Source organism: Balaenoptera musculus, chromosome 2, assembly GCF_009873245.2.
Source record: "Balaenoptera musculus isolate JJ_BM4_2016_0621 chromosome 2, mBalMus1.pri.v3, whole genome shotgun sequence".
NCBI lineage: Eukaryota > Metazoa > Chordata > Mammalia > Artiodactyla > Balaenopteridae > Balaenoptera > Balaenoptera musculus.
The window spans coordinates 2361788-2384779 of record NC_045786.1 but is presented as its reverse complement, the minus strand read 5'-3'; the positions used below and the strand labels follow the sequence as shown (position 1 = coordinate 2384779).

The 22992-nt window shown below is 45.5% G+C and overlaps 1 protein-coding gene across 9 annotated transcripts in view; it reads right to left on the bottom strand.

Moving 5' to 3' along the window:
• Positions 1–22992, bottom strand: part of SVIL (supervillin) — a 239046-nt gene that overhangs the window by 141226 nt on the left and 74828 nt on the right. For 2 of the 9 annotated variants that reach the window (XR_005018818.1, XR_005018817.1), the window contains exon 1: positions 10518–11206. The exons of 4 other annotated variants lie outside the window; for them this stretch is intronic. The gene's annotated coding sequence lies outside the window, so the exon portion shown is untranslated. Of the gene's footprint in view, positions 1–10517; positions 11207–22992 lie in introns of those variants that run through there. 3 more of the 9 variants (XM_036843975.1, XM_036843977.1, XM_036843963.1) reach the window with 2 other exon arrangements.

The following is a 22992-nucleotide window of genomic DNA, read 5'->3' as shown; positions in this document are numbered from 1 at the left end:
GAGAAGGAAGGAAGGAAGGACAGAAAGAAGGAAAGAGAATGAAGGAAGGAAAGAGAGAAGGAAGGAAGGAAGGAAGGAAAGAGAATGAAGGAAGGAAGGAGGGAGGGAAGGAAGGAGGGAGAGAAGGAAGGAAAGAGAAGGAAGGAAGGAAGGAAAGAGAATGAAGGAAGGAAGGAAGGAGGGAGAGAAGGAAGGAAAGAGAAGGAAGGAAGGAAGGAAAGAGAGAAGGAAGGAAGGAGAGAAGTGGGGAACAGGAAAGCGGATGATGAGGAGGAGGCTAAGTCTCCTTTTATCGCCCCTAGATATTCACCAACTCCGCGAGCAAACCAGAGAAGGTCAGGCGGTGACTCGGGTCGAGCACCGGGTTGGTTATTTTAAAGACACCCATTCAGCACAACAGCTGGGCGGAACTGTTTCTGATATATCGTCACCCGATGCAATGAAACACACGTATTCACCCACAGCGGCCGCAAGCGTTCAACAGGGGCAGGGAGGAACCATCCCGGCCTCTTCGGTCCTGGTATTTGATGACGGATGACTACATTCTTCTAAGAAACAGGTACGTCTTGTTGCACTTGTAGAGGGGAAAATCACCCTGGTCTGTTTGGATTTTCAATGAAAAGAAACGCAGTGGAGACTTAACTGACCCCCCCCGGGGTTAGTCTACACAGAAGGACACCGGTGTTTGCTCTGAGCTGCTCAGATGGGCCCGTCGCCGTGGGAGAGCGACAGGAGGCCCACTTCATCCTGAGCAGAGCTTCCTGGGGGAGACCGCGAGTTCCCTGCGCTGGAAAGCTGAGGGGGTGGCGGGGAGAGGCACTCCAGATGGAGGAGAAGAGGATGCAAAGGCAGGACGGGGAAGGCCCCTGGCGCCGGTACGGGGATGCAGCCCGGGGTGCAGAGGGAAGGGCTCACCAGGCTCCCCAGGGCCATCACCCCAACCCCCCGGGCTGTGGGCTCACGGGCGGGGCTGAGGGCCACGACCTTGGATGTTGGCTGGCCCTTCTGGACCTTAAACCATCCTCCAACCCTCAATGTTCTGGGGAAAAGCTACACACACACACACACACCCACACCCCGAGGCTTGAGAACACAAAGAACCTTAGAGACGGTACAGGTCGACACCTGGGATTTTAGGTGGGAGGCTAGGTGACTTGGGCGGGTTCACAGGGCAGCCTCCATTCTTCCCTTCCCATCCACGTTCTCATGTCAGAGCTTCACAGGACGTAGACATTTGGGGGAAAATACACAGTATCATTAGTAGCCAGCTTGGTACTCCAAAGAAACTGTTATAAATGACAAGCATCCGGCATGGTCCGCCAGGTAAGACCAAGATTTCACACAAGCCCTCATCGCAGAAAAGTGTCCCCACCACACACAGCACAGCCCCGGCTCCCAAAGGACAGCTCTGGTTTGTATCCCTAAGAGTAAAAAAGTTAAAAGCAAAAATAAACCAAAAAAACTCTGTAACCCTAATTTCTCACAAAACTCCATGACCTCAGGCTAAAACACAGACTCAGGAAAGAGTCATGACGCAGTCAGAGGACACGCGGATGACATATTAGGTTACAGCCCTGTCCCCCAGACCTCTTTGGTGCTGGATTCGCAGCAATTCCATCCACACTGAGCATTACGCAAGGGATGCCTGTGATGTTAGCTTAAGGGTTCAATTCAATGCTATTAGTGATGGCGAGACTGCAAACACGTCTCTTTGGATACACAGTTCAAAACGTGCAAAGGAACATCTGAAGTGTTCGGGGCCACAAAGAACCTATACACCACACCCTGTGTGCGTATGTGTGTGTGTGTGCACGTGCACACGTGTGTGCTTGCATTGGGGATGTTTATCTGTGCATTGGTGGGAAGGATGGGGACTCCACAGAAAAGTTTCCTCTGATATAACAAGCTTCAGTTTCTCTTGCGAAGCGCGGTATTTTAAATGTTTCCTCTGCAATTCCAGCATCACAAAGATGCACTGAGGTTCCCCGACCTGTATCAGCAGATGCACAAAGCGCAAATCCACCTCCCCAGACCTGCGCCGTCCAACATACAGGGCTGTTGCCATCTGAACTAGTTAAAATAATTCAAGTTGGAAGTTCAATCCCTCAGTTGCACACACCACATTTTTCAAGTGCTCAAAGCCACCTGTGATTAGCGGCTACCCTACAGAACAGCATCCAGCAGAGAACATTTCCATCAGCACAGGAAGTTCTATTGGACAATGATGACCCAGACCCTCCGGCTGCCCTGACCTTGTTTCAGGGGCTGGACGGGCCGCTGCAGAGCTCCAGTTGGGGTGACCTGGAATTTCTGAGAGCCTCACTTTTATACAAATAATCAGAAGGAGACTTGAGTCTCTCTAAAGACTGTGTTTGTCCTTCAGGTTTTGGGAGCCATTAGTCCCTTTAAGAAAAATGCTGAAAATGATGACTCTTCTCTATTAAATGAGCTTTCAAAAAAAGGAACATTTTTCATATAGTTTTTGTGAGATAGTCTAACCTCCTAAAGCCTGTTGATGCACCGGTTCAAACACAACTGCTCAACAAAATCATCTCTTACAGTGACCATCATCAGAAACACAACTTGCCTGCAATAACAATTTTGGCTTCACCCTGTCCTAAGTTATCTACCTGTCAGTCTTTTTTTTTTAATTTGAGCTCATTAATTGTAAGTCATCATCAGCTCTCATATTAGCCAGAGAGATACTCTTCATAAAAATTACCTCTGAAAACTCTCTCCATTCAAATACCAAGGTAATTTGTCCCCCTTGAATCTCAGAGCATCCGTTTACCATCTGATGACCACTTTTATCTGGATACGTTGTAATTCACTTTTAATGAAATAATTATCTTGTGAAGGTCAAATGTTGAAATGCTTATGGTCCTACGAACCAAGAACGCTCTTTCCAACTTGTGCAAAATTAAATGTAAAAACAGTGCTGACATACAATGTGAGCAGGAAAGCAGCTTATGTACTAGTTTGTAACACAGTCAGTTTCACCTGGTGGTAGAGGTGACCAGATGGATAATCTTAGGAAGAAAAATGCACAGAATGTTAAAGTACGGGTTGCAAAGGTTCTGTTGTCAGACAGCTCCCCTCACAGTACAATTCTTACACAACAGTTCATCTGTGATGCCCAAGCTCTATTTAAGCTCATTTCAAAGTCTTCAGGTAAAATGACCTTTCTTTTTAAACTTTTTTTCTAAATTTACTAAAAAGATTCAAGAGACACAAAGTCTGAAAGTAAGAAGTCAAGCTGATTCAATGACTTATTTCTGGAACATCCTGGTTGAATGATATCAACGTCCACCTTTACCTCGGCAATGAATCAACATTTTATAGATAGCCCTTTATGACAGTGGAGGGAACACAGGTTTAAAAAAAAAAAAAAAAAAAAGAGAGCGAGAAAAAGGTATCTGACCTGTACTTGACTAAATTAAACAAAGTTTTTAAGAAGCTTATGAACTTTATCAGTATAAATTATAGGGGAAGAGAGAATTGCAGAAGATAGAAAATGCAAACAGTAGGCAGATAATAAACCTAAAAAGTACCTCCTTTGGGCTAGAAACAAAGTATTTTAAATTCCATCATTTACACACTTTAAGGACACATTTAGGCTTGAAGATGAAGAGTCTCAGGGGACTTGAGTACCATTCCATTAGAATTTAAGCTCCACGAGGACAGGGATTTTGTTTTTTCACTGTTCCTTCCCCAAAACCTGTACCAGTCCCTGGCACATAGTAAGTGCTCAGAAAATAACTGCTGACAGAGAAAGCGCCCAGCCTACTCCTGTCATGACCAGAAAAACTGGGTCTTGGCCATCCCTCCTGAACTTGGCCGTGACCACACTGGGGTCTCACATCAGGCGAAAAAGCAAAAGCCCTAAAGAAGGTAAGACTACGTCAAGTTAGAGAAAAGACAATTTAAGTATTTAAATGAAACCAAGAGAAATGACCGGAGCTTAATCTAAAATGATGGTAGAAACTTCCAGAAAGGACTGAAGACAAAGAATGGTGATCAGGCCAACGGAGAAGGAAGAAATTGGCTGCACATTTCAGGAGCAGCAAGTACAAGGAGAAGACATTGTAAATATATACGCGTTCTCGCTCAAGACATTTCTAACTTGTTCTCGCCTCTCCCATCTTGGACCACCACCTTCCAGACGCAGGGTTTCCTTTCCAGGGAAGGCTGGAATATTTTCAAGCTCTGAAATCTTTAGATTATAGCATCCATGTAAGTAGAAGGGGCTTTAGAAATCATCCAGTCTGGCGCTCATTTGAATGAATGAGGCCCAGAGAGGTTAAGAACGTCCCCGAGGTCACACAGCTGGTTATTAATTAAGACAAGGGTTGCCCCCACTTCCTCTGCCATTGCCCCAAGCGCTCCTCAGGGTCACACACCTTCAACGTCTAAATGAGATTTTCTTTGTCCACTGAGAGCAGGGAAAATTTTCCCTGGGAGCTCTGGGAGGTGGGCTGAGGGTGGGGAGAGCACGTAGCTGGTTTGCTATTGTTGCTTTCACAATATTTTCCCCCCAAGTGTTCCCTGGTCCACTTTCTTCCTGCAGCTCACTTTTGAATATTTAAATACTTAAGAACTGTGAGCTGCCTGCAAGCTCTCTGAAGCCTCCGGAGAGAAGAACGGATACACATCCAAATAAATGAATTCCATCTCCATGGGAGGCTCCTGTGCTGGGGTACAAGGCATTGCAGGAGGCTCACTCATCCTGGTCTACTGCATCACAGCAATGGTTATCCAGTCACGGAACTGTAAAATATTCAACGCTTTTGATCAAAAGTGTATGAAATCGTAAAGTCAAAGGATTATGTGTGTGTGCCTGAAATGAACTTCTGGTGGAAATTAAGACGATCAGCATAATTTGGAGAGCCATCTACCTTTTAGTGGCTTGCCCCATTTTCTTCTTCTAACCTGGTTCAAACGTATAGCGTCATGAGCTGCGTTAGGTATCCGACACAATACTTGCCAACAAATAACAGACATGCAAATGTCATTTGTCTTTGGGTTTCATCATGGCAACTGTTAAAGGAATAAACCAATTGCAGAATTAAATGAATATAGCTGAATTTGGTGACCATCCTAGCACGTGGTAAGCTGAAATATCAGCTTCAATTTTAAAAAACTCTTTCTCTAAGAAAATCCGTAAGCAAAAACAGGACTAAAACTTTCACAAGTTATTTTCCCTTTCGTAACTGATTTCTTAATTCAATATATTTTAAGCTACTACTGAAAACCAATTGCTTTCCTACTTGGGTTTTGGCTGGAGTGGCTTGTTTGTTGTTGTTGAGTGTATAACGTGTGTCCAAGTACAACATGTGTCTATTTTAAATTTTTGGTTAAATGAGATAAAATTAGATACAGTATTTTCAGAATGTACGAAAAGACCAGGGCGTAGAATACTTAAAGTATTTGAAATCTTAAAAATATAAAGATATCAATATGATCTTTCTGTTCAGTGACTGTATATATCTGAGCCTAAGATTTCTGCCTACTTTCCATACTCAGAACCTAACTGAAAAGTCAGAAGGAAACAAGAAGACTCTCATTAACCAAAACACAGTTCACCCCTCACATACTGGGTGGGAATGTAAACTGGTGCGGCCACTATGCAAAACAGTATGGAGATTCCTCAAAAATTAAGAACAGATTTACCCTGTAATCCAGCTATCACACTTCTGGGTATTTATCTAAAGAATGTGAAAACACTAATTCGAAAAGATATATGCACCCCTCTGTTCATTGTGGCATTATTCACAATAGCCAAGATATAGAAACAACCTAGGTGTCCATAAATGGATGAATGGAAAAAGAAAATGTGATACACACACACACAAACACAAACATATAATGGAATACTACTCAGCCATAAAAAAGCATGAAATCTTGCCATATGTGAAAACTCAGGTGGACCTGAGGGTATTACACTTAGTGAAATAAGTCAGATGGAGAAAAATACAATATGATTTCACTCATATGTGGAATATAAAAAACTAACAAAATAAATAAACAAATCAAACCAAACAAAAACAAACACATAGATACAAGAGCAGAGTAGTGGTTACCAGAAGGGGAGGAGGGGCGGAGGGTGAAATGGGTATAGTGATGGATGGAAACTAAATTTTTGGGGGTGACCATGCTATAGAGTATACAGGAGTTGAAATATATTGTACACATGAAACACAGAACATTATAAACCAATGTTACCTCAATAAGAAATAAATTTTATAAAAAACCAGTTCACCAATTGAGTCAGACACTAATTGTTCTTCTTTATGCATAATTCTAGCAATACTGTTGATATGGGATATAGACCCTAACATAGCAAGAAAATAAGGTCTGAAATTCAAATAAATATATTCTACCTGAAATGGACAGGTCATACAATTAACTCAACATATAACGAATAGCACAAGAATTTTTATCTTAACGTGGACCCTAAGAAGGTGAGCTGCACAAATGAAGAGACAGAAAGTGATCTAGAAAATAAAGGCAAGAGGATGGTCCAAGTACACAGCAGTCTGGTGATGATTAGTGCTGAGGCCGGAGTCTTGAAACTTTACTACATCCGAGATGGGATCCTCAGAGAGAGAAGCGCAGAGGGAATGCTCAGCGGGGTCAAAGCAGCGGGGAGATGAAGCAGGTCTCGGAGGGAGAAAGAGCTCCGTGCACCTGGGGCTGTGGAGGAGCGAATGGGCGGTGAAAGAAAGAGGGGACAGCTTGAGGTCAGGACAAGTTTTATTTAGGATGCAGGAAACCTGAGTAAGTCTTCAACACGAGGAGAAGGAGCCAGGAGAAAGGCAGACATGGAAATGAGAGAAACAGTGGCAAGTGTGCAGGCAAAGCGTGGGGAGGGATGGCACAGAAAGCACGGAGGAACAGAATCACCTCTTTCCCGGGAAGAAGCCTCCTTCAAACCCCCATCCGACCTGGTTGCTTCCATCTTGAGAGTAGTTTACAACCACGCTACTCAAAGTCGGTCCGCAGACCAGAGGCATCAGTATCACGTGGGCTCTGGCTTGCTGACTCTCTACCCTACCCCAGACCTAGCCACTCACACATTACGAGCTCTTGCACGTTAACAAGATGGCAGGTGATGCCACTAAAGTCTGGGCTGAGCTGGTTAAAGCAGTGGTTGTGAACACAGGCACTGAAATGAGACAGATCTGAGTTCCAATCCAGCTCTACCTTGACGCTGTGGTACGTGCCCTAGGACCAGCCTCCCCAAGCCTCAGGTGTTCTCCTCTGTAGAACAGAGATAACGGTAGTGTTCTTTCTCAGGGGTCTTTGTAAAACTTGAGATCATGTAGGGAAAGAGCGTGGCTTTGAGCCTGGCACACAGTCATGATGTTGTTTTTATTCATCCCTTCCAGCCTACTTGGATAACAGCTCTGTTATGTCCACATCTGAGCCCCGGTAGGGAATGAGTTCCCCAAGGACAGGAAACATGCATCGGACCGGGAGATCTGCACGCAGGTGTGTGATATTGAGGTGAAACACTCAACACGCTACGTGCTGACATGGGGCTGGGACACGGGCAAGTCAATGATCCCACAGCAAATAGGAAAGCACTTTCTTCGACTCTATGTATACAAAAACCAGTTAGAAATAGGTTATGAACTTGCTTGGGATTAAAGGATAAACTTTCAGAAGAGAATAAGTTACGAGGTGAATACACTTTGAAAACCTCCTGCATCAGGGCGTGGCCATGACAAAGTGAGAGGGAGATCTCTTTGAACCCACACCCAGGTGCTGCATGCACCCCCTTCCAAGGTCGGCAGTGCAAATAACCCCGAGACGTTTCACCATAGGGATGAAGCTTAATGCTTGGGAAAAGTACCTAAATCAACTCACAGCACGAGATGAGTTTCTTCATTTTCGGCAAAGCTCCAATAATGAAGGGGCTGATTTCATCGCACGCACCTTAATTTTCTGTGTTGGCAAAAGCACATATACAGAAACCCCAGCAGGCTTGTAATAGGAGGACAAGTCTTTCTGCTTGCATTATTAGATATGGGAAAAAAACACAGAACTTATAACACAGAACACCCACTTCTGTCGTGAATAACATACAACAACAGCAAAAGTATTTTATGGAGCTCAGTTAAGTTTCTCGACATGAAGAATCCACAGGTCATTTCAATGCATTCAACTCTCGCAACTCACATCTGTGGAACAGCCATTGGGCAGTGGGCACGGGCTAGATCCTGGGGCGGCACGGGGGCTGGGACCCAGGTGCCTTGTTGGGCACCCCTACCGAGGAAGGGAGCCCCAGGACACGATGCCAGGGCCCTGTGGGCTAAAGCACAGGCTAAAGTCAAGGTCCCGGAACCCAGAGGCAGAAGGTCAGAGGAGGCTTCCCGGAAAATCTCATTTAAGATCACTTCCCTGGCAAGCAAGGGAAGGCAGAACATTTCAGGGAGGGGGGGGGGGCAGCAAAAATAGTGGCATGAAAGACCCTGAGGGGGAGGCTGAGAAGCTGGGCTTTAGCCTTTAATCAGTGGGAAACTGCACGGTTTGGCTTTTGCTCCGATCTTGGTTTAGCAAGGTCATTCTGAGGATGGACCGCGCGGCGGAGAACTGGGGCAAAAGGATCCATTAAGGGCGATGCAATCATCCAGGTAAGGGACTGGGGGGCCTCAGAAGGAGGTGGGGGGCAAGAGCTTCCTTTCAGAGACAGACTTAGCCCCCTTGGCGACCTGTAGGGAGGGGGACAAAGGGGCTTCTGGTTCAGAGCTATAAAACAATGAAGCCTGGAACTGCAGGAAAGCTCCAGATTGGGGCATTCTCCTGGTCACAGTGAGGCCCCGAGATCAGTGTGTTAATACAAAACAGCGAGCATCCTAAAAGCCCAGGCCACCCTGGAGTGAGAAGATGACTTCCTTTGTACACCAGCAATGAAGAGACGCCTCTGGTGGTCCCTCCCCACAGCTCTCTGCAGCCTCTGACCCTGAACGCTGCGGCTCTCCGGACATCCTTGCAAAAGCCCTCTTCTTTGGATGCAGTTTCTGAATTGTAAAATTTTAAATGACCTCAGGTGTTGCCAAAGATGTTCATGCTGAATTGAAGTTCAAAATCTTGCAGTGGTGTGGTTACCCAGAAACAGGACGTCCCCCAGTACAAGCAAGGGTCTCTGAGTGTGTGTTGAGTGCAAGCAATGGTGCTTTGACTGAATTTTGCCTGGAACTGTGTGCTCGGGGCACTAGAGCTAACATTTCCCTGGGAGATGACAAGCCCTGTCCCGGGCCTGACAGGAGGAAACAAGAGGAGCAAACGGCCTCTCTCTGCCCATCTGTGTCACCTTCTCAGGGAGAGACAAGGATGATCTCTCCTGGCAGGACACCCCACCGCTTGGCTTCCCAAGAGTTCTCCTGGGCTAGTGAGAAGAGGCCACCCTATACGCCTAGTTTATTGCTGCTTCTCCCTGGGATCGAGGGAATCATCGATACCCTGCAGTTTTTCTCAGCGGGGGATACCACCAGCATTTTGGCCAGGGCCATGCCTTACCACAGGGGACTGTCCCACATTACAAGGCATTAATAATTTTAGCCACATCCCCCCAAACGCCAGCTGTAGTTACTATGAAAAACAGAATCACCCCAAGCATTTCCAAATGCCCCTAGGGTTGTGGCACTCTAGCTGGTTGAGAACCATGGCAGTATTCACCGATGAGGCTCATCTCTATAAATATTCTGTTTTTCTACCTGATAAAAATAATTACTGCCCCTACTGGTCCATCTGATACAGTATGAAGAAACCATCTTTAAAATAAAGAAATAAAAAGAAAACAAAAACAAACAAACAAACAAAAGAAAAAAATAAAAGAAACCATGTTTTTTTCAGCACAAGCAAATCACCAAGCTAAATTATAAAGAGCTATCTCTAGGGCTTTACAAGAATGATATGACATTATTTTCTTGGAGAATTAAAAACTGAAATAGAGCCCCAAATCTAGAAACTAAAGTGAGATTTAAAAAAACCTAAATTCTGGAACATCAGAAGTTCTATAAATCAAGCTTAAAGAATCCGAGTACCAAGGTAAAGAACCCTAAAACAAAGATCATACAAAAGGACCACTGGTGATTTATGTTTCCCCGTGGATTAATAACAGGAGCGAAATACGACTTGCCCTTCTGAACTTCAACCCCATACCTGTGATACAATGATTGAAGTACTTTGTATTGTGAATAATGCTTTTAATTCCAAGGCTTCAAGTGCTAACATTTAGACAGGAGTACCTTCTAGATTCTATTGACGAAATTGTTAGTACCAACTTCTCTGTACCATAAAGTAAGTTCTTTTGTTTTTAAGAAAAAAAACCCAATCATTCCAAAACCGAAAAACATGCCCAAGGGTACTTAGAGGAGTATGCAATAACTAGCACATACTGGCAGGAACATTCCAGTGTTTGAAATCAACAAATCCTTAGGAAGCATGCTCAGACAGATGACACTTAAGAAAAAACAACTGCATTTAGATTTATAGGAAGGTTTTTCACTTACTTCAAATTTCTGTATAATCCTTGTTCCTCTAAGTTAAAGGGGAAAAAAAAAATCACACTGTAATTCCTTATTTTTCTAATTAAAAAAATAAACAAAACAAAACACGTTATATCCTCTAATTCGGCTTTGGCTGTCCTCAAGTATTTCCTTTGCGTCTCCTTTCAATGAATACTACTTTCAAATTCTAAACAAAAAGCAGAATATCAAAAGTTAGCCCAAGGAACACTGCACAAAACCAAATATCACAAAGCAAACAAGGCAACTGCATCTATCAGAAGTGATGATTCAGAAGAGGATAAATATAGAACGGTGCTTTCCAAATGGCGTTTGGGTGGCAAATGCAGTAAACAGGTGAAGGCTACATCCCAAAAGTTTCTCTGAAAAAAGATCGCCAAAATATTATCAACAAGTGTCTTCTTTTTGAAGCTGTCGGTCCCCTGGTGTCCCTGACACTGAACTTCCGCAATCTGGCCTTGGTGTGGCCATCCATTCCTGGGTAAATCCAAGTAAAACCTGAGGACACTTCAGCCTCTGAGGACGCCGTCAGAAGCAGTGGAGCAACTCCACATGGGACGGGCCTTTTATGGCCTGAACTGGAGAGCCTTGATCCCAGATCATCTACCAGAAATAGCTCCTGAAACTCAGAGGCGCCCACCAGCTGTTGCAACAGGCCTGGCCAGCAGCAATTTCAAATGCAATGAGAACTGTCACATTGTCTTTCAGCTCGTTTTATAGAGAAACTAAAAATGCGACAGCAATCTCCCGAACAGGCTACAACAATACGGAACTGAATGGGCAAACGTTTTTCTAATTCTAGTCTTTGGGGTATAAAAGAACACATAACCAGTGATAAAGCTCAGATACGGAATCTCAGAAAAGAAGTAACATACCTATACACGTATAAACAGTTTGCTATAAAGGCACATGTCTCTTTACAAGTTTACAAGTTGTGTAGACATCTGTGGGTTTCTTCCCACTTCCAATAGAAAATGAGTCATCGGAAGACAGAACTGCGCTGGAAGTAATTTCTCTAAAACAACACAAAGGTTTTGCCTTAAAACCAAAGACCATGCTCTGAATGGATGGATCGGTCTTCAGATGGATCTCAGGCTGCTCAATTCACTCAAAGACCAGAAGAAACTTAACTAATGGGCAGCGGGGCGGGGGGGGGGGGAAAGAACTATCAAGCACAACCACTTGTCAAAAGGCTATTTATGTTTTTTAGATATTCAAACTAATACTGCAACCCTGCTTACAAAACTCCTTATACCCGCGGGTGTCCTTGTCGTTGGGAGGAATAACAGAACGTCTTGATCATCCCGACTTCAACATAAAGCACAGAGCTCAGAACTCCGGGCTGGGCCAAAGCTCTGCACTGCCCCCAGGGGCAGGTCCCTGGCCGTTAGTGCTCAGAACACCAGCTGCTTCGGTCAGCAGAGGCTTGCCGAGCAGGCTCTGAATTCCCGTCATTAATTAACCCTGCAGGACAACGCCTCTTTCTACACAGACGGTCCTGTGGCCAGGTGAAAGACGGCGCATACCCTGGGCAGCCTTAACGATTCAACACCGGCTTCGTGATTGTTTTGCTCAAGGGTTAAAGACAACTTGTCTAGTGTAAATAGTGCTGCAATGAACGCTGGGGTGCACGTGTCTTTTTGAATTATGGTTTTCTCAGGGTATATGCCCAGTAGTGGGATTGCTGGGTCATATGGTAGCTCTATTTTTAGTTTTTTAAGGAATCTCCATACTGTTCTCCATAGTGGCTGCACCAACTTACATGCCCACCAACAGTGTAGGAGGGTTCCCTTTTCTCCACGCCCTCTCCAGCATTTGCTGTTTGTAGATTTTCTGATGATGCCCATTCTAACTGGTGTGAGGTGAATGGTCACTGCAGCACTATTTACAATAGCCAGGTCCTGGAAGCAACCTAAATGCCCATCGACAGACGCATGGATAAAGAAGATGTGGCACATATATACAATGGAATATTACTCAGCCATATAAAGGAACGAAATTGAGTCATTTGTAGAGACGTGGATGAATCTACAGACTGTCATACAGAGTGAAGGAAGTCAGACAGAGAAAAACAAATATCACGTATTAACGCATATATGTGGAACCTAGAAAAATGGTTACAGATGAACCGGTCTGCAGGGCAGAAACTGAGACACAGATGTAGAGAACAAACGTATGGACACCAAGGGGGGAAAGGAGCAGGGGGGATGGCGGTGTGATGAATTAGGAGATTGGGATTGACATGTATACACTGATGTGTATAAAATGGATGACTAATAAGAACCTGCTGTATAAAAAATAAATAAAATAAAATTAAAAAAAAAAAAAAAAGACAATTTGTCCAAGCCACATTTTCTACTCACCTCAAGCAGACAAGCAAAACTTCATAGTCACTTCCTAATCTCTGTCCTGGCCCTCACCTTATTTTCCCTTTGACCAATTTTGCTTTCTACTCCTTTTTAATTTTATTTGATCTTGTTTTATATATTTATATAAGCTGCTTTAAATTCTTCCTGGAGCAAGCAGGGTAAAAAAAAATAAAAACTTAGGTGAAACAGTTGACTATCTGGGTCTTTCTTTTAAGAAAAGATAACACTGTTACTGCAACAATGCAGGGTTTTTTGTTTTTTGTTTTTTTCCTAAAAAAGATTCAGTCCCACAAAAGAAACATCTAACTTTTGGACGCCTCTGAGGTTACTGGTCCCTGCAGCATCAAATTGGCCTAGCTTAATGCACTGGGATCTAGTAGAATAATTCTCCTAGGCTGCTTCTTTCATACTTGCTTCTTGTCTTTGTTCAAAGTCCAGTTAATTCTACCTGTGCAATCTATTTAAATACTTTCCTCCATTCTTCTTTTTTTTTTTTGGTTATATCCTGAAATCAGGAAACTCTTGTCATACACACTTCTTCCCAAAAACTTGACAGTAATCAGAACTGATATGCATGTGAGTAGATTTAATGATATACCCATGAAGAAAATGGAACATCACATTTTATAAATTAAGAACTAGACTTAGACCTCTCCAAGATATTTGATAAGTAACTATTTCTCATTTGCTATTATTTAATACTAGTAGTATAATAACCACATGGTAGTCTACCATTCTTTCTAGTGACTTCACTGTATCAGCTTCAGTATGACTTTTTTTTTTTTTTTTTTTTTCAGTATGACTTTTAATCTGGCTTTTGTGGGCTAATCTAGAAACCATGACTACTTATGATATTGATCTCAAGAGAAACTACATTCTATGGCACCTGTTTTATAATAATGACAATGAACATGTGGAAACCAAAATTAAAACACAATGTTTTTTACAATCATGACAAAAAAACCGTTAGACATAAACTTAACTAAACATATACAGGATCTGTATGCTGAAAATTATAAAAGGCTGATAAAACACATCCAAGGAGACCTAAATAAACAAACACACATACACTGTGTTCATGGGTTGGAACAGTCAACATAGTAAAGATGTCAATTCTCCCCAAAACGATCTACAGATTTAATGCAGTTTCTATCAACATGCCCGGAAGGATTTTTGGTAGATAAAGACAAGCTTATTCTAAAATTTATAGGAAGAGGCGCAGGCCTTAGAATAGCTAGAACAATCTTGAAAAAGAAGAATAAAGTGAGAGTAATCAATGTATCCCACGTTAAGGCTTACTATAAAGCTATAATAATGGAATAGAATAGAGAACCCTGAAATATACCACACAAATATACCCAACAGATTTTTGACATAAGGAGCCATTTCAACAAACGGTGCTGGAGCAGATGCACAGACATAGACAAAACAAAAAACAAAAAACAACCCAAACAAAACAAAACAAAAAACCCAAAAACCCTTAGATCTAATCCTGACAACTTATACAAAAATTAACCAAAGTGAATCACAAAATTAAGTGTAAAATATAGAACTATGATACTTTTAGGGAAAAAAATAGGAGAAAATCTTCAGGACCTAGACAAAGTTCTGGGACTTGACCCCAAAAGCACAACCCATAAAAAATGACAAAGTAGACTCATCGAAATGTAGAACTTCTGCTTTGCAAAAGACCATGTTAAGAGGATGAAAAGATATGCTAGGGAGTGGGAGAGAATATTTGCAAGTTACATATCTGAAAAAGGACAACTACACAGAACATAGGAAGAGCTCTCAAAATTCAACAGCAAAAAACCCCCATGTAACAGTCCAATTAGAAAATAGGCAAAAGATATGAAGAGACATTTCCTCAAAGAAGATGAAGGATAGGTGGCAAATAAGCACATGAAAACATGTTCAAGGGGCTTTCCTGGTGGCGCAGTGGTTGAGAATCTGCCTGCCAATGCAGGGGACACGGGTTCGAGCCCTGGTCTGGGAGGATCCCACATGCCGCGGAGCAACTAGGCCCGTGAGCCACAACTACTGAGCCTGCGTGTCTGGAGCCTGTGCTCCGCAACAAGAGAGGCCGCGATAGTGAGAGGCCCGCGCACCGCGATGAAGAGTGGCCCCCACTTGCCACAACTAGAGAAAGCCCTCACACAGAAACGAAGACTCAACACAGCCATAAATAAATAAATAAATTAATTAATTAATTAAAAAAAAAAGGGCAGTGGGACTTGGTAATGAAGTTAGATATTAAAAAAAAAAAAAAGATGTTCAACACCGTTAGCCATTAGAGAAATACAAATTAAAACAACGAGATATCCCTACACACCTATCAGAATGGCAAAAATGAAAAAAATAGTGACCAAACCAAACGCTAGCAGGGAGAAGCTGGACCACACATTGCTGGTGGGAATAGAAAATGGCACGGCTACTCTGGGAAACAGTTTGGCAGTTTCTTCAAAAACGAAACCTGCCAAAGCAAACTACCATATGGCCTAGCAACTGCACTCCTGGATATTTATTCCAGAGAAATGGAAACTTATTTTCATACAAAATCCTAAATACAAATGTTCACAGTAGCTTTACCTGCAATAACCAAAACCTGGAAACAAACCAGATGTCTTCGATGGATAACAGTTTAATTAACTTGGTGCACCCGTACCGTGGAAGGCCGCTCAGCAATAAAACGGAACAATCTATTGATACATGCAGCACCCAGATGAATATCCAGGGAACTGTGCTGAGTGAAAGAATGCCATTCCCCGAAGTTTAGATGCTGTGTGACTGCACTTACACCACATTCCTGAAAGAGAACATCGTAGACGTGGAAGGCACATCAGAAGTTAGGGATGGGGTGACGGGGCTATGAGAGGACAGCATGAGGGATCCTTCTCCTGTTCTACTGACTGCATCAAAGCCAACATCCTGGGGCTTCCCTGGTGGCGCAGTGGTTGAGAATCTGCCTACCAACGCAGGGGACACGGGTTCGAGCCCTGGTCTGGGAAGATCCCACATGCCGCGGAGCAACTAGGCCCGTGAGCCACAATTGCTGAGCCTGCGCGTCTGGAGCCTGTGCTCCGCAACAAGAGAGGCCGCGATAGTGAGAGGCCCGCGCACGGCGATGAAGAGTGGCCCCCGCTTGCCGCAACTAGAGAAAGCCCTCGCACAGAAATGAAGACCCAACACAGCCAAAAATAAATTAAAAAAAAAAAAAAAAAGCCAATATCCCGGTGATGATGTCGTTTTCTAGTTCTGCCAGATGTTACCATTGGGGGAAAATGGGTAAAAGGTACACAGGCTCCCTCTGTAGCAAGTCTTACAACCGCATCTGAATCTATAATTATCTCAAAATTAAAAGTCTAAACACTAAAAAAAAATCTACTTCAAGTGAAACTTCCAAATACAACCCATCTGTAACTGGGTTACTTACCATAATTGTACTTTGAGTAAATCTATGTAGATTTGCCTGTCATCAACGCCATCTTAAGAAATCCGAATTGGAAATGTTTCTTTTCCCCTACAAGAAGGGAAGTCATGGCCCCGAAGTAAAATATTTGATACAGAGTAAGAAACGGAAAGCATTGCTTTCCAATTAAACATGTTTATTTGGCAGGTTGTCTGGGTACTGAAAAGAGCATCTGTGATGCCAGAGCCAATCAAAGAACAGGATCCCTCCCCTTCATTTTCCGCAGTTCAATCCACCGCCAAACATGATCGACACTTGAGAAACAGTAAGAAAACAACTCTTTAGAAAGGGAGGAGACCGGGTCATCTCAAGATTTCATCCTACTACAAATACAGCAAACAGGTTTTTCAACTCTAGAGTTCTACAGTGTTGGAGGTGTCATTCTTGAAAATAAAAGGACAAGATCAAAGTTGGGCCTTCCAAGTGCTGGGACAGGTCGTCTGAGGGTGCTTCAGTATCCTCTGTCCTCTCAGATGCTATAACATGAAACTTAGATCCGAACATCCTGAACTGGCCCTCCTGGGGGTCCAACTGACTCACGCTGGCCTTTCGTGTTAGAAACGATCAGCTCTGGGGAAGGCCACGGCAGACATGAGATGAAGCTTCTCTTCGGTTCACCGAAGGCGGGGAGCCCAAGCCCAGGAATATCCACGCTCCCGCCTCTCTCACCTCCGCCCCCAAGTTCCTCCAGCCCCCCTCCGCCTCCAAGCCCGTGCCCACCTTCTTTCTTTCTCCCCCTCACTCATCGTCCATGACCGCTGTCCCCCGGCTGCCCCAGAACCCACGTGCTCCCGCATCAGGTTTACAATTGGATTCCAGCTCCCTCCGCACCCCAGGACCTGCTCCCCCACCATGGACCCCGCGGTGGACTTGGCCTCTGGCCGTTGGCGTCCGACACTCCCTGACCGTTTGCACCGGCGCGAGGTCTCCACCCCTCCCAGAGCGAGTTCTGCCGCAATCCTGCTGTCTCGTGGTGACGCTCGCTCCTGTTCCCCTGGCTGCGCTGGGCCCTCACCTCGCAGCCGTGACCACATCTCGCTGCCCGGGGTCCTCCCCACTTGCCCTCCACCATCCCTGCTCTCAAGGGCCTCTGGCCAGGACTGCTGCAAGGGCCAACACGGCTCTTCCCTCCTCCACCGACACCTCCCCAAATCCATCCTCCCCACGCCTGCCAGATGCGTCTCATCCGCCCAGGCTCGGCTGCAGCGCTCCCGGGGGAACCCTCCCAAGCAGCCGTGCCCGCGGGTCTCAGTGCCCGCCCCCCCCCCGTCCCTTCTCACTGACGGAGGCTCACGTGACAAGCTTTTGGAAGTGCTGTTCTTGAGTAGCAAATGTAAGCACGTTCCTGTAAAAGAGTCACTTTCACCCTCTCGTGTGTAGATACTCATCAGGAGAGGGGAAAAGGGACCAGGTTACCAATAAATACTTGGGCAACTGCATTTGCCCCAGAGATGATCTCACACGGACCGAGATCTGTGGTGACTGACTTCTATGGACGTATGGCTGAGAGTGGTGTGACGATTAGAAAGGGTTTTCATGTCTTGCTTTATTGCTAACCTCACATTTGGATACGCCCAGGAGGCTGGGACACGTGTGGGTATCAGGCGGCATCCGTGTGCTGGTGACAAACAGAGGGTGAGAACGGCCGGCCTGGTGGGTAAAGTCCAAAGTCCCTACTACCTCTGTGACCTGGCCCCTTCCCACCTCTTCAGCCATATGGCCCACCATCCCTCCCCCAGTAGGTGACCATGAGAAACCACACTGACCAGGGCTGCTGGGTCCAGGCTGGTCTCAGAACGCCTTCCCTCCCTTGTCACTTGGAAAACCCCTCATCATCCTTTCCCGATGAGCCCTTCCTGACATGGTCTGTGATCTCCAACCTCTAGACTGTTCGAGTCCACAGGGCAGGGGCTCCACCTGTCTCTGAAGCCACAGAACCCAGCGGGGTCCGCCACTCCACACACGCAATCAATCTCTGGGACACGCCCTCAGATCTCTGTTTCTCATTTTAATTCAGCGACTGTTACTTGCGCCTCTTTCTTCCAGGTGTGACTAATCAAGTCTTAATTGCCCTCTGAGGTTAGAAAGTGACGAGAGTGACAAAGGGGCTCCTCAGTTTATAAGCAGAAAGTGAAGTAGGTGGAGCCACTCACATGCTTTTGGGCAGAAGCCTCGCTTTCCAGCTTTCCCTCCGTGAAGCCCCTACTTCCGAAGGAAGGAGGATGTCAGGGCATCGCCCAGAACGGTCAGTGCAGGGAGAGCAAGACAACAGAGCTCTCTGCCGAACTGCAAAGTGCTCCCGCCTCCTGCAAGGTTCTGCTTTCTGCAAGGCAATGACCTTGAGCAATCAAGAGACCTATTGGTTTAAGCTGCTCATCTCCAGGGCAGGAAAACACTAAGCACCGGGATCTGAATTCTGTCCTCATTTCTGCTATGATGGCACCAGACTTGGAATCATTTTCTTTTTCTCCATAAACTTGGGAGCCGGACTCGGAATCATTTTCTTTTTCTTTTTCTCCATAAACTTGGGATTTTGACATCTGCGAGTGAAGACCAGAACATACCTGATCGTCTCCTAACACCTACACTAATACACCCCTGTGAGTCTGAGCTTGGGCTGCCTGCACCATGGACGAATACATGTTACCACTGGGTAGATTTAAAGAAAGCAAAAGGGGGGATATTATCGTTGGTTAACAATATTTTTCAACCAATAAATCACCCTCCCCCAGACAGTCTTGATTTAATCAATCAATGTCTCTCTCTCTGCCTATCTGTCTCTCCCTCTCAAAGCTTAGGGAGAACTTCAGTGGTTTGGATGACAGTATTTCGAGCTCCAAGGTCACGTGTAGGTCACTGGCTTGAACACCAGATGCGCAAGCCAACTCTTCTCTCCCAGGCTGCTGCTGCAAGAGCGATGGGTGGAGAAGAACACTCAGCACGAACAGAACTGCTGGCCTCGTGGTCCAGATGAAGCGTGAGTTTGCCAGGGAGGGAGCTTGGCCCGTGTGCTGTGAGTCCTGGCTGCAGGGAGGGGATACAGCCTCTCACAGGGCTGGGCCAGCATTACATTCCTGGACACCACGCTGAGTCTTGGGAGTAACGGGAGAGGTACAAAGTGTGACATGCTCCATTTAGGCTGCTCTGGATCTAAAAGTATGGGATTGCTGTGAATTCATCGCATGGCAGAAACGCAGAGGTGGCTTCTCAAGTGGGAACACGGGCTTGGAGGGCTCCAGCCGGTGGAGGGAGGCACTCGGACACGGGAGCAGACCCATACGCTTGATCCTTTCCACGAGGGGTTGACATCACAAAGCTTAGCACCAAAAGTGGTTCCCTTGGCTGACCCCAAACACCAAGATGGGACAGAGAGCCCTGACTCCTGCGTGAAAACACAAAGCTCCTGCGGTCCTCCTGGGGCGCTGTGTAAAGGTGCCTCTGTGAGCCGAGATGCACGAAGGAGAGCCAGGAGCAAACTCCAGACCTCAGACGTACGCTGGGGACGGGAAGGACGGGGGTGCTTTCTCTGCAGCCACCATCTCGCAGCCTCGACACAGGCCGACACCCCGCGCGGCCTTGGGTGGGAGCACAGCGCGTGCAACCTCCCCATCGATGGGCTTCCATTATCACGCTCATTTTCTCCTTCTTTTCCGCCAGAAACACAATTCTAAGTGATGGCTGCACATTTGGGCCAACCCACAAGAGCCTAATAATCCTGTAATAAAGTGGGACCACAGTACCAATAATTCTCTAAAACCGAACCACTACGCGCTGTAGCTTCAAACGTGTCTGCGGCTCCCACTGCGGATCCTGAACGCCAGCTCCCTGGCAGCACACGGGGTGACTTCCTCCCCTGAGGCTGAGGCAGAGACTCTTGTTTTGGGGGCCGGGGCTACAAAGCTGAGAAGGAGGGCACCGTCTGGACAGGTAAGCGTGGGAGAACGGGGTGAGAAGGGGGCGTCCACGGTGCAGGCAGCACGGGGGTGGAGGGCTGAGCTCAGGAGGGGGAGGAACCTCTGGGGCAGACAGATGATGCTAAAAGCTGAAAAGTTTCAAGACAAGAAAAGAAAGGAAAGATATGGGGAATCCGTTGATTAGGTTCTGAAACACTGACTTCATTTTCTGATAATTCTCATTTCACGGCTCCAGGTGAAAACTTGGTCTCAGTCCAGAGACCAAAAAACTGCTGCTCTAGGTTGACTCCCATGGTCCCATTTGGTTCTAAAAACCTGAGATTCTGTGATTCTGAGGCCAAGCACTGTGTCACAGTCACCAAAGAAAAATGGAGAGAATTAAGAGAAAGAAAAGAAGAGTGCAATACGGATGATGGAAAGGGGTCCAAGGAGAGAGAAAGTGTGTGAACGCCGGGCCTTCCGGAGTGAGAAGTACTAAGGAGACAGCAGGGCAGGAAATAAAAACACAGGATCACCCCTCAGCTCCCCCTAATAGAGACTCAGTCTAGAGCGGATGACGCCTTCAAAGACCCTGAAGTTATCTGCTGGACTTGTTATGCAGCGTGGACTCCTTATTAGCATGTATGGGGAATTCCCTTCAGAGGCTCTACTGCAAACATCTGGTAACCTCATCAGTGGGATGGAGAGCGTGCCCTGCATCAGAGTGAAGAGAGGAAATATATCCGCAAATACATCCTCAAAGGACGACACTTATTTAGGAGTCCTTCCAGGTTCTCCTAAGTCCTTGGCTCGGCTTTATTCCGCTTACATTCCCACCCCAGCGCCCTGAGAACGTGAATTCCAAGAGGACAGAGATTTTTGTCTGTTTTGTAGACGGTTGTTAATTTCCAGTGCCCACAACAGTGCCTAAGACATAGTAAATGTTCAATAAATGTTCAATAAATGTTCCCTGGAGGAAAGGAATGAATAATACCTATTTTACAGGGAGAGCACCCAGACAGAGTTTTTTTAAAAGTAAAAAATTTTTTTCTTTACCCCCTCCCCATTACTCTCTCTGCAGCCCCCAGTCTGGGATCACGATCCCTGCTGGCTTTGGGAAGACCGTCCCACAAGCCTGAATTAGTTTACCTTCTTTCCACATACCTCTTTGGGGAAGATTTTCCTCATTAGACAGGGACTAACTTCAGTGCCGGGCTCCGGTGCATTCTGATCTTTTAGCATCACTTATGCAAATCCACGGCACCTGGACCAGCGCAGGGAGGGAAGCGAATTGCGTGATGAACCTGGACGGCAGGATCGATTTCCAGAGTCTGGCTCCTAACAGGGCCCTCCCTAAATGTTTTCTGATGCTGGGCAAGTGGGCAAGCTCAGGCCTTTCTCCCCAGAAACACGATCCTGCTTTCTATACCGACAAGTATTAATTCAGATCCCTAGTGGGCAGTCCAGGATATGGAAATTACAGTCATCTAATCTTGTAGAGGAAGAAGTATGACTCATCATTACACGGTCTGACAAAGAGCTAAGTGATTAATCCCAGGTTGCACAGAGGCTGGGGTCCACGGAGACGGCTCCCTGTGGGCTACCCACCAAACGGTGGGACCCAGCGGCAAACATCAGACAGGCAACCTCACGGCTTTCATCCCAAGGGAGCATCAAGGAACAAAGGGCCATGTTCTCAGGACCACGCTGCAAAGCTCTTGATTCTTTGGAAAACTCTTGACTGTGCAGCCAGAGGATTGAGAGAATCTGGGGCTCAAAAACCTTGTCTCTCTTCTGACTCTGGTGTCACACGCTTAAGCTCTGAGGTTTACTTTTAAGTAGGAACTGGGAGGCTTGCGGAATAATGGCGTCTCAGAAAGTGACCAGAAACTCCAATCCTCTCCAGGGAAAACAAAAGAATATGCTTAGGAAAAGATACCGCCACCAACCAGGGTGTGCTCTTCACCACATCACAGAAACCTACCGCTCTGAAGGAAGGTCTTGACCTTTTCCTGAAACTTGCAAAAAGAACACTGAAGCTCCTCAGCCCCTATCAAGAAACCATAGCCCCAGGCGCACTGGGAAACTTGGTCAGGGCGCCCACAGCCCTGAACCATCACTCGGCTTGGCGCTTTTTTCCCTCCACTTTTTCTCTTGCACAGCTGTGTTCAATTTTCTGTCCTTGGGGTTTTTAAAGGAACATTTATTCTAGGGCCAGGATTCTCCAGTTTTATGGTTATACAACTCCCTCTCAGGGCCAAAGAATGTTTGAAAAGCCTTAAACCCAGCACAGGGAGTTAGTAAAAGTATCCAAACGAAAGTGAAATGAAAAGTCAAGACTTGTTCCAATTTCGATTCAACCTCTTACTTGATTGCGCTGTACCTTCTGTTTGCCCTTCAAGACATTTGCTACCTATTTTTTATCAAAATATAAGTATGGTGTGTGTGTGTGTGTGTGTGTGTCTCTGTGTATGTTTGTGTGTGTGTGTGTGTGTGTGTGTGTCTGTTTGGGAGCAGGTAAGGAACAGAGAAGTCCAAAGGTGTATTTATATTCTTCCACGGTTACTGTTTCCTGTTCGATGGTAAATTTTATTTTAAATAAGACCTCCATCTTCAATTGGTTTGAATAAAAGATCACAAAGAAAGATTCCTTGAGGATTTTTAAGGGCTTGTTTGTTTTTCCTAGTTAGACAGCCAAACAGTACTAGGGTTTTGGTAGTAGGATAGCA